Below are 11,793 nucleotides of genomic sequence, written 5' to 3' on the forward strand. Positions count from 1 at the left end.
TTATTATTATTATTATTATTATTATTATTTTAGAAGCACTCATGTTTACATATCCATCCCCCCATTCCCTTGCCCTCCCATCTTCCCATGTTCCCCCAACCCATCCCCCAACTCCTTACCAGGGATAGTGAGGCTCTCGTGGGGGATCTTCTAAGTCCATCATATCATTTGGGGGAGGGCCTAGGCCCTCCTTGCTGTATCTGGGCTGCAATAGTATCCCTCCCTAGGGAATGGGCTCCCAAAGTCCATTTGTGCTCTAGGGATAAAGACAACTCCACTGTTAGAGGTCCCATAGACTGTCTTGGCCTCCTAGCTGACACCCACATTCAGAGGGCTTGGCTCGGTCCAATGCTGTTTCCCCAGCATTATGACTAGGGCCTCCATGCTTTCAGTAGGTCAGGTCAATTGCTTCTGTGGGTTTCTCCAGCACCATCTTGGCTCTTTGCTCATCCCTCCTCCCTCTCCACCACTGAATTCCAGGTTCAGTGCTTAGCTGTGGGTGCCTGTTTCTGCTGGGAACAGCTACTGGATGAAGGCTCTAGGAATGGTAACCAAGGTAGACATCGATCTCATTATAGGGGAAGGGCATCAAAGACATTTTCTCCACCACTGCTTGGATTCTTAGTTGGGGTCATCCCTGTGGATCCCCTAACATTTCCCCTGTGCCAGATCTCTCTCCAAACCTGTACTACTGAAAGACTTAAAAATTAGTAAAGAAATATAGCCCAGAAACTGACCAAGGCTACTACTATGACTTAGTGCCTGGAATTTACCAGCCACCAGCAATTACTCCCTTACAAGGCCATAACTGGGTACCAAGAATTCCCAGATGGCCACCCTCCCCGAGGGGCTCATGAAGGAAACAGATTGCCCCACTGGCCATTGTGTCAATCATTAACAATTAAGGGTCCCTGTGAAACAAAGAGATAGCTACTATTAGTTAGCACATCCTGAGGTCTGCAGGTTTTACAACTGGTGGGGTCAGGAGGCTATCTGATTCCCAGGCCTCCCCTCAAGACAAAGGGCTTCCTAGGAACCCATGACTCTGGTCACGTATTCAACGGACAGAGTCGAGGCCCTCCCTAAGCTTATGGTTTTTGCCTTTAAAAACACCTGTGCCTGGAGGACGGGGCTGCTCTCTAGCCTGCATGCTGAGAGAACCCGTTTGTACAAACGTCTACCCTTCATTAAAGCCTCTTGATGTTTGCATCAAGTTTCTGCCTCCTCCCTGGTGGTGGGGGTGGCCGCAGTCCTGGGAAAAGATTCTGGAGGCCTGAGCTTCCGGGGGTCTTACACTGTCTCCCTCTATCAAGGCGTCTCCTCCTTTCTTGCTCTCCTCTATTCCTCCCCTGTCTCAGTACTCTTGTTCTCCTCCCCTTCTCCTTCTTCCCTTCCCACCTCCTTCCTCTCCCCTCCATGCTGCCACTTTGCTCAGGGGTTCTTGTCCCCCTCTCCTCCTTCAGGGGACTATGCAATCTTCTCTTGGGGTCCTCCTTGTTTCCTAGATCCTCTGGTAGTGTGGATTGTAGACTGGTAATCCTTTGCTCTATGTCTAAAATTCATATATGAGTGAGTACATACCATGTTTGTCTTTTTGTGACTGAGTTACCTCACTCAGAATGGTTTCTTCTAATTCCATCCATTTGCCTGCAAATTTCAAGATTCCGTTGCTTTTTTCTGCTGAGTAGTACTCCATTGTGTAAATGTACCACATTTTCTCTATCCATTCTTCAGTTGAGGGGCATCTAGGCTGCTTTCAGGTTCTGGCTATTACAAATAATGCTGCTATGAGCACAGTTGAACAGATGTTCTTATTTATGAATGTGCATTCCTTGGGTATATGCCCAAGAGTGGAATTGCTAGATCTTATGGTAGACTGATTCCCATTTTCTTGAGAAACTGCCATACTGATTTCCACAGTGGTCTTACAAGTTTGCACTCCCACCAGCAATGGAGGAGTATTTCTCTTTCTCTGCATCCTCTCCAGCATAGACAGTAATTGGTGTTATTGATTTTAGCCATTCTGACAGGAGTAAAATGGTATCTCAGAGTTGTTCTGAGTTGCATTTCCCTTATGGCTAAGTATGTTGAGCACTTTCTTAAATGTCTTTCAGCCATTTTTGATTCCTCTGTTGAGAATTCTCTATTTAGTTCTGCACTCCACTTTTTAATTGCATTGATTGTTGTTTTGGTGGCTAGCTTCTTGAGTTCATTGTATATTTTGGTGATCAGCCCTCTGTTAGATGTGGGGTTGGTGAATATCGTTTCCCATTCTATGAGCTGGCATTTTTTCTTGCTGACTATGTCCTTTGCCTTGCAGAAGCTTCTCAGTTTCAGGAGGTTCCATTTATTAATTGTCAATCTCAATGTTTTTGCTGCTGGTATTATGTTCAGGAAGTGGTCTCCTGTACCAATTTGTTAGAGGGTACCACCTACCTTCTCTTCTAGGAGGTTCAGTGTGGCTGAATATATGTTGAGGTCTTTGATCCATTTGGACTTAAGTTTTATGTATGGTGATAGATATGGATCGATCTGCAATCTTCTACAAGTCCGAATCCAGTTATGCCAACACCATTTGTTAAAGATGCTTTCTTTTTTCCATTGTATAACTTTAGCTTCTTTGTCAAAAATCAGGTGTTTGTGGGTGTGTGGGTTAATATCAGGGTTTTCAATTTGATTCCATTGGTCAACCTGTCTAATTTTGTGCCAATACCAAGCTGTTTTCAGGACTCTATAATAGAGCTTAAAGTCAGGGATGGTGATACCTCTGGAAGTTCCTTTATTGTACAGGGTTGTTTTGGCTATTCTGGGTCTTTTGCTTTTCCATATGAAGTTGAGTACTGTTCTTTCAAGGTCTGTGAAGAATTGTGTTGGGATTTTGATGAGAATTGCATTGAATCTATAGATTGCTTTTGGCAAGATTGCCGTTTTTACTATTTTGATCCTACCTATCCAAGAGCATGGGAGATCTTTCCATTTTCTGGTATATTCTTTAATTTCTTTCTTTAAAGACTCAAAGTTCTTACTATACATGTCTTTCACATATTTTGCTTAGCATTACCCCCAAGATATTTTATGTTGTTATTTGCTATTGTAAAGGGTGATTAATCTTGTATCCTACCAATTTGCTGAAGGTGTTTATCAGCTGTAGGAGTTCCCTGGTAGAGTTTTTCGGGTCACTTATGTAAACAATCATATCATCTGCAAATAGTGAAAGTTTGACTTCTTCCTTTCCAATTTGTATCCCCTTGATCTCCTTTTTCTGTCTTATTGCTCTAGCTAGAACTTAAGAGTAACTTAACAGAATTGCCATCTGAGTTATGTTTTCATTAATTTTTATAATCTGTGTAATTTCAGTAAGGTGTCCTTGCTTCCTTGTTATAATTATGGCCTTGCTTTTCCAAACTAAGTAAGATTATAAAATTGTGTTTGAGTTTTCCTAAAATATCTATCTTTCCTCATCCAAGTTTGTAAAACTCAGTTCAGGAGGTCTTGTGTGTGCAGCTCTCCAAACTCATCAGCAATCTCTGATATATCTTGTCCACAATTGCAGATTTTGAAACCATATTATATTCCTGGAGAGCAATTGTGTTGAACTGCTTTTTTAGTTGGGGGAGGGGGTGTTTGTGCACACTGTCTTTTGAAATGGAAGTTTGAACTTAGACAAAGTTATGTTTACTCTGGCCCTGTATCACCTGGGACATGGAGTCATTAAAATTTCCACAACAGCTGTTGAGGTATTTTGTGAGCTTGGGTTTTAGTGTTCTTGATCAGTGGTTTTTAGTCTTACCAGATCTAAGAATCTCCCAGAGATCTGGTTATAGCTCAGAACCCTGGGCAGCACATTTAGTGTTTCTAATTCAGTCATTGCAGAAAAATAGCTACCAGACCAGCACCTGCTTGTCTGAATACAACAGGAGGAGGTGGCTAACTGTGTGTTTCAGAGAGGACAAAAGAATATGAAAATATTCATTAAAAACTGAATCTCTACAAAGTCTTGAAAATTTAGAAAGTAGTATTGATCTTTCTCTTTCTCTTTGAAACTTAGGAAATACAAAGAATTTCATGTTCTTTTAACATTTTAAAAAAATTGATTCTTTGGGTATTTCACATCATGTACCCCAATTCCATTCATTTCCCAGTCTTTCTTGTTTGCTCTCCACCCATACAACCTCCCCCCCATAAATAAAATAAAAATTAAAAAAGAAAAAAGTGTAATGATAAGTCTTTACTCCATCCATCTGAGCCCTGCCACCATGTGGGTGCTTTCTGCCAGGCCACCCGAGTTCCATCCACCACCATGTTAAGGTCCTAAGTAACACACAGAGGCTTATATTAGTTACAAATGCTGCTTGGCCAATGACTGGGATTTCTCATCTGCTAGCTCAGTTTTAATTATCAACCACAATCATAAGACTTATCTTATGGTGGATGCCAGAGGAATGTGTCCTGTCTTCCTGGTGGTTACATGGCAGCTCCACAGAGAGGAGGGGAGGAAGAGGAGAGGAAGAGCAAGAGAGGAACTTCCTGTTTGTCCCTGCTTATATATGACTCTGCCTGCTATGTTACTTTCTGCCTATATCACAAGACTTCTTTTTACTACATTTCCCAGAATCCTCCTCGACTCCTAGTCCCACCTAACTTGCTACCTCATTGGCCAAACAATGCTTTATTCAACAATCAATAAGATAAACATACACAGAAGGACATTTCCCCATCAAAAAAGCATCTCACCAACTTCTCTGGGCATCAGCCTGCTCCTCTCTTAACCACACCCTTCTCACCCCCCTGTCTTACTTTCATTTCTGACTTGTATGTGCCATTTCACCCCTCCTTCTTCCCCACCTCTCCATCACATATTCTTTCATTGTAGTGGCATTGCAGCTGTGGTGTTTCACCCAGTTATACCCTTTTGCCTAAACAGCTTTGCTTGCAAATATCCAATACCATGAGTTGTTGATCTAATTCAAGGCCCTTGGTTTCTGTTGCAGCATCAATACTGGACCCTCACTGAGACTCCTCTCTGCTATCCTGCTGTTGCCCCAAGTCTTGGAGATCCTGTGTCTATGGTTCTGCCTGCTCTCCTTCACCCGTGCCAGCTCCCATGTCATTGGGGTTAGCACTCCCACACCACCATGGCCAGCTCTCCTGTGCCCACACCACCTTGTGGTTTCTGGGCCAGTTTCTCTGCACCCACACCATCACAGTGTCTAGGAGGGCTCCACTGTGATGAGCAAGTATGTGGAAAAGAGATGGGAGAGAAGAAAAGAAGTGTTGGCATTGGTTTTTCTTTTACACTAGCCCCATATTGGAACACCAAAATGTTGGGGTTTTTTTGTTTTGTTTTGTTTTCTCTTTAGGTCTTAGTTCTTTGGGGGGCGGTGCTGTCACCAAGCTCCCAAATAAATCACTCATATGGGGCTTTATTCTTACTTATGAATGCCTGGCCTTAGCTTGGCTTATTTCTAGACAGCTTTTCTTAAGGCTAGTTACCCCTTATACCTTTTGCCTCTTGGCTTTTGCCTTTCTCCATTACAGTTTTTATCTTACTTTCCTCTTACTCCGTGGCTGGCTGGGTAGCTGGTCCCAGATGTCCTCCTCTCCTTGTTCTCTCTTGCTCCTTCTCTTTTCCCAGATTTCTTTTCCTTTTTATTCTCTCTGCCTGCCAGCCCTGCCTATCCTTTCTCCTGCCTTGATGTTGGCCACTTAGTTCTTTATTAGACCATCTGGTTAGACCATCTGGTGTTTTAGATAGGCAAAGAATCACAGCTTCACAGAACTAAACAAATGCAGCATAAATAAAACCAACACATATTTATGTCATTAAACATATGTTCCAAACCACTAACAAGTGTAACATACCTTAAAATAGTATTCCACATTTACCCCTTTTTGTCTAAATAAAAAGAAAGGCTTTAATTTTAACATATTAAAACTATATACAACAAAAGAGTTTTAAGTAAAAACTAATTGCTGGGAGGTGGTGACACATGCCTTTAAACCCCAGCACTCAGGAGGCAGAAGCAGGTTAAGTTTGAGATCATCCTTGTCTACAAGAGCTAGTTCCAGGACAGCCTCCAAAGCCACAGAGAAACCCTGTCTTGAAAAAACAAACAAACAAACAAACAAAATCCCCCCAACCCCCCAAAACAAAAAAAACCCTAAGAACTAATTTACAATAGTCTGTACATTTGTATTAGCATATTCAGAGAAAATTATGCATTGTCTATCCTAGATTAGGGATTCCAAAGTTTTACTCCTAACTTTCTATCATAACTAAGGAAACTGCAACTATAACTATCTAGTCTTTATCTCCAAAGACCCCCCAGAAGAATATAATATTATGTGAGTAAATAGGAAGTACATTGCCAGCAACTTCTAAAACTCTAGACACGACAGAGACATCTGACTGCCTGAAAAGTCACTCAAACTTCCCCTGCAATTTTGGGGCATCCATCTTTGCCTACAGGCCTAGAGTATAAGGCAGATTTTTTTGTGAAGCAGGAAAGTTAAGGGACTTTTTTTTTGCCTTGTATTGGCAAAGCTCATCAGTTGCTTTCCCCTGTGTCCTCAACAATGGTTGGCAGACTGTTCTGTGAAGCAGGAATTTTGAAGGACTGTCCTGCCTTTTTTGGTAAAGTTCAACAGTATTTTTCCTGTGTGACCTGCATGTCCAGTCTGCACAACACATTGTCAATAGTTAAAGGCAAGAGCAATTTCTTTGGCCAGTGGTTAACCTTACCACAATGAAAGCAAACTCCATTGCCCGTCATCTCTGAAGTACTGCCAAGATGAGATGTGTCTCATTGTCATGAAAAGCCCTAAGCTAACAAAACATTTTAAAATGCCATATTCTACAGGTATTTATAGCAACAAGTTAAGATAAATACAAGAGCATGTTTAAAATTAAATATTTTCTGATGTGTTCTGACATATTGTCAAACCAATTCATTTCAATTTGCAAAGGGAAACACATACAAGAGTAGTAATTGGGGCCTCTGTTGTAGATCAGTACTTATCCCTAGCATACGAATGGACTTTGGGAGCCCACTCCACATAGAGGGATTCTCTTTCAGCCTAGACACATGGGGAGGGCCAAGGCCCTGCTCCAAATTATGACAGACTCTGAAGATCCCCCATGGAAGGCCTCACCCTCCCTGGGAAGCAGAAAAAAAAGGGTGTGGGATAGGGAGTTAGTGGGGCACAGGGGAGGAGTGGAGGGAGAGGGAACTGGGTTTGACATGTAAAATAAGCTTGTTTCTAATTTAAATTAAAAATGGAAAAAATCCATGTAAAAACAAAAACAAAAAAGTCGTAATCAAAATTTTAGGAAGAAAAGTTATTAGATGTAATTCAGAGAAACACATTTTAAAAAAATCCACAGGAGTATTTTTTAAGTCATTTAAATACTTTGAAGTGTGAGAAACACAGGTTGCCATGCCATCAACACTTTGTCCCTGACACCCCTTGAATCATATGGAGATGCAAAACAAAACCGAAAACACAACACCCCCATCGTATTTGTTTCCTTAAGTGGCATGTAATATAGATGTAATAATTACAATGGGTTTTATTAGTTCGATTTTATTAGTTCTCTATCATGATGTTCACAAAACCTTTTTCTGACTAAATAAACATTTGCTTTGAGGTAAAATCTGTGGAGTTTTTTAAATGGAAGTGAAAATATGTGGACAAAACCAGAAAATAGATTTATTCATAAAACAGAGAGATTGTGGAAGATAAAAATCAAGATCATATATGTATATTATTGTTTCTGATTTTGTATTTTAAGGGTTCTCTGTCTCTGTCTCTGTCTATCTCTCTGTCTCTGTCTCTGTCTCTCCTGCTAAATTCCATGCATATCAAAAATTGTGTCAGAAAAGCAAGGCAACAGGATTGAAGTGGTTGCTCAACTATGTTTTTTTCTTTTTTAATAAAAACATGATCAACCCTACATGGTGATACATAGCAGTAACCATCTCAATTAGAAGGCTGAGGCAGAAAGATGAATTTGAGGCTAGCATGGATTATGAGACCCTGTCACAAAAACAAAGACAAAATCTTGCTGTAGGGTCCTGTATTTTATCTGGTATTTGTTGGTGTGCCTTCCTTTAAGTGAATAAAAGTATTTTCAAAGGTTCTCTGCTTGGGTTTTTTTCATTGTTTATTCAATGGTTTGGTGGTTATGGGATCATTTCCCCTTAACAACTGGAGTTCTGTGTCCAGACTCAAAGCCCTCTGACTCCAGCTTCTCCATCTTCCACGCCCTCTTCTGGCTTCTCTCAGGAGTTGCACTTATAAACATAGTTATCAGGGAAACACATACAATTCAAAACAATGAAAAAAAACCTTTAAAAACATTCTCAGTTTCTGTGCCCTCCTTCCCTCCCTCCTTCTCCTCCCCCTCTCTCTCCTCCACCTATCTCTTCTCTCTTGCTTTTTCTCTCAAGATAAGGCCTTCTTGATTATGTTAGCCTCAAATTCAACAAGTCAGACTAGTCCTGAGCATCCAATTTTCCTGCTTCACCTTCCTTACTGATTGGGATTATAGCATGCCACAGCATACATCTCAGATTTACTTCTTAACATGAACAAAGGATTCCACTTATAAACCGCATAACATGAGAAACAGCAGCAGCCACTAACCACATAAAGATTCTTTGGGAAGCTGGGTGGAGCTAATGGCAAATGCCTGTAGTCCCTCCAAGGAGGAGGCAGAAGGGGAGCCAATCAGGTGTTCTGGGGCAATTTCTGTTACATAGTGAACCGAAGAGTAACACTGGCTATAAGAGACTGTCTTAAAATTCCAGACAAAATCTCTTTGGGATCAAAAACTTTCACTTTCCTATGGTGAGCCATAGGCTAGAAAGCTTGGTAGCCTTGGAAACAACACCATTGCTTGTTATCTTGGCCAAGTGCACTGGAATTGGAAAACACAAAACCAAAGCTCCCTCTCCAAAAACCCATCTGCCACCCTATTTTGCTGTTTTTTTTTTTTTTTTTTTTTTTTTTTTGACTTGGGTCCTAAATGGGACTGGCCTCAAATTCTTGCATCTCTTTTGTCAGCCTCTGCAGTACTGGGACTCTAGGCAGAGACTGCATCCAGCCACCCTAAATCTTCACAGAGGGCATCTCACCCTCACGTGAACTTGGGCTGTGAGAAGTTACCAGTGCTGCCCTGTGGTAACATTTTGTTTATGATCCAACAAATAAAGCTTGCCTGAAGATCAGAGTGCAAAGCTAGCCATAGCTACAGAGGCCAGGCAGTGGTGGCACACAAGCTAGTCAGCCCATTATCCATATATATACACCCAATAAACTGGATGCAGCAGGTTGCATTCATATATTTCAGCTCGCTTATTCTCCTATTCTTAACAAGGAAGAATTTGGAAGGGATTTGGGAAAGGATGGGATGAAGAGTAAAGGGGGAAAGTGATGAGATATCTTTCAATTAACAATTTATGGAAATAAATTTTAAATTAAAAAGAGGAGCTAGCAGGTGTCTCAGCAATTAGAAGCACTGGGTGCTGTTACAAAGGACCCAGGTTCCATTCCCAGAACCTAGATGGTAGCTAACCATTTGCTGTAACTCCAGTCCCAGGCATCTCCTGCCTTCTTCTGGCTTCTGTAGGTACTGTGCACGAACACATGCAAAACACCATATAACTAATTTGAAAAAAGAAGTTAGAAAAAGGAAAGAATGAAATTCTATACAGTGATTTCACAGCCCTGGGACAGATGGCAAACCAGGGCTAGTTAAAATGGACTACTTCTGGTCTTGCCTGGAAGCAAAAGCACCCTTGTTCTGGGGTTAATAGAGATAATCAGAACCATTAATCTAAGAGCAGAGTATACAGTGCTGTAAGGTGACTTTTCCTTGAAGTTTTCTGTATTTGTGTTCTCTATCTTTTGTATCTATGAGAATTGTGGTATTGGTATATCTGTCCTTTAAATTAAACATTAAGACTGACACATAGCCTAGGCTCTAAAGCAATCTACTTTCAAGTGTCATTTACTTGATTTTCAGATAAGATATTGTGGTATAAGATAAACATGCCAGAGACATATCTTTCCATCAGTTTTATGATGTGTATATGTTCTTGTATGACTTTAATATACAAATGTCTCTAAATGTCTTTGCCTCTACATTGTGATCATGTTCAGAAGTGGATTTATTAACTGAACATGCTTAGGAATGGGCAGAACTTGATGTGAATATGTCCAGACTCCCTAAGTAAAATCCACATGCTTCCTTTGTTTAGGAAAACCTTTTTTTTTAAATAACTCCTATGCTCTCCTTGCATCCTGCAGGTAAGAAATCTTTCTCACTTCTTCTGTCTTGGTTGTTGTAATGGCTATTCCTAGTAGTCAAACTAACTACCTTGGAATTAACTAAAACCCGAAGAGTTAGGCACATCTGTGAGAGAGTTTTCTTTTCCTTTCTTTCTTTCTTTCTTTCTTTCTTTCTTTCTTTCTTCCCTTGTTTTTTTTTCAAGACAGGGTTTCCCTTGTAGCTTTTGTGTCCTGGAACTCACTCTGTAGACCAGGCGGGCCTTGAAATTACAGAGATTCACCTGCCTCTGCCTCATGAGTGCTGGGATTAAAGGCATGTGCCACAACACCTGAGGGGTAGGGAAGAGAGAGAAAGTTTTCTTAAATTAAACACCCATCTTTAATGTGGATCATTTGAGGTGATAGGATCCACCTTTAGCTGCTTGGTGGCAGTGCATACCTCTAACCCCAGTGCTCAGGAGGCAGAAGAGTCAGATTTCTGAGTTTAAGGTCAGCCTGTTCTACAGAAAAAGTTCCCGGGCTACACAGATAAAACCCATCTTGAAAACACTCAAAAACCAATCAAACAAAGAATAAGACCCACCTTTAATATTTATCCCACCTTCTGGTAGCAGCTGACATGTATACAGGACATTGAAGAAGGAAGCTCTCTCTTTGCCTGCTTGCTCTAGTTCTGGCTACCAAGTTCATTCCTTTACTATCATTAGATCCTACCACTTTGAAATTTTGATATATACTGAAGACCAGCTGAGACATCTAGCCTCATGGACTGAACAACTACTGGGTTCTTCAAATTTACTTTGGTAGGCAGTCATTGTTGGACTACCTGGACCACAGCTTGTGAGACATTCTAATGAATCTATTTTTCACATACATGGAGAGATTCATTCTACCAGTCCTGTTCATGTAGAGAACCTTGAATAATGCAGCTGTGTTATTTCATTTACCTGCCCATGGAGGAAGATGTGTTGGCTAGCAATAGTGTTCATAGACATTCTTCCCAGCTCCAATACTCTCTAAGTATTTGAAGGACCAAACCCCTCCCCACTAGCCTCCAGGAGGCTTAGTTCCTGGAGAGTGTGTTGTATGCAACAGGCCTGGGGTCAAAAATGAACACAAAGAAACTTCAGACCCTCTAGCCTCCTGGAACCTAGAGCCAAAACTGAACACAAAGGAACTCCAGACCCTCTAGCCTCCTGGATACTTAGTTCCTGGAAACTGTGTTTGGCCACAAAGAAACTCCAGGAGAGACCAAAAACCCTTCCATTTAGTCTCCAGGATACTTAGTTCCTGAAAACTATTGGTATCTATGTACAATAGGCCACCTGCAAGTAACAAGACAAAGCCATAGAAACCACAGAATGCTCCCTTCTACAGCCAGCTAATGAGAATAGCTAATAAACAAGTATTTCATGCTAAAATAAGACTTTGAAAAATTCTCCCAAATGTCAACCCATCAGGAACCGACCTGTATCTTTCCCCTCATTTTTTCCTTTAAAA

The sequence above is a fragment of the Cricetulus griseus genome, chromosome 3, assembly GCF_003668045.3.
Source record: "Cricetulus griseus strain 17A/GY chromosome 3, alternate assembly CriGri-PICRH-1.0, whole genome shotgun sequence".
Taxonomy (NCBI): domain Eukaryota; kingdom Metazoa; phylum Chordata; class Mammalia; order Rodentia; family Cricetidae; genus Cricetulus; species Cricetulus griseus.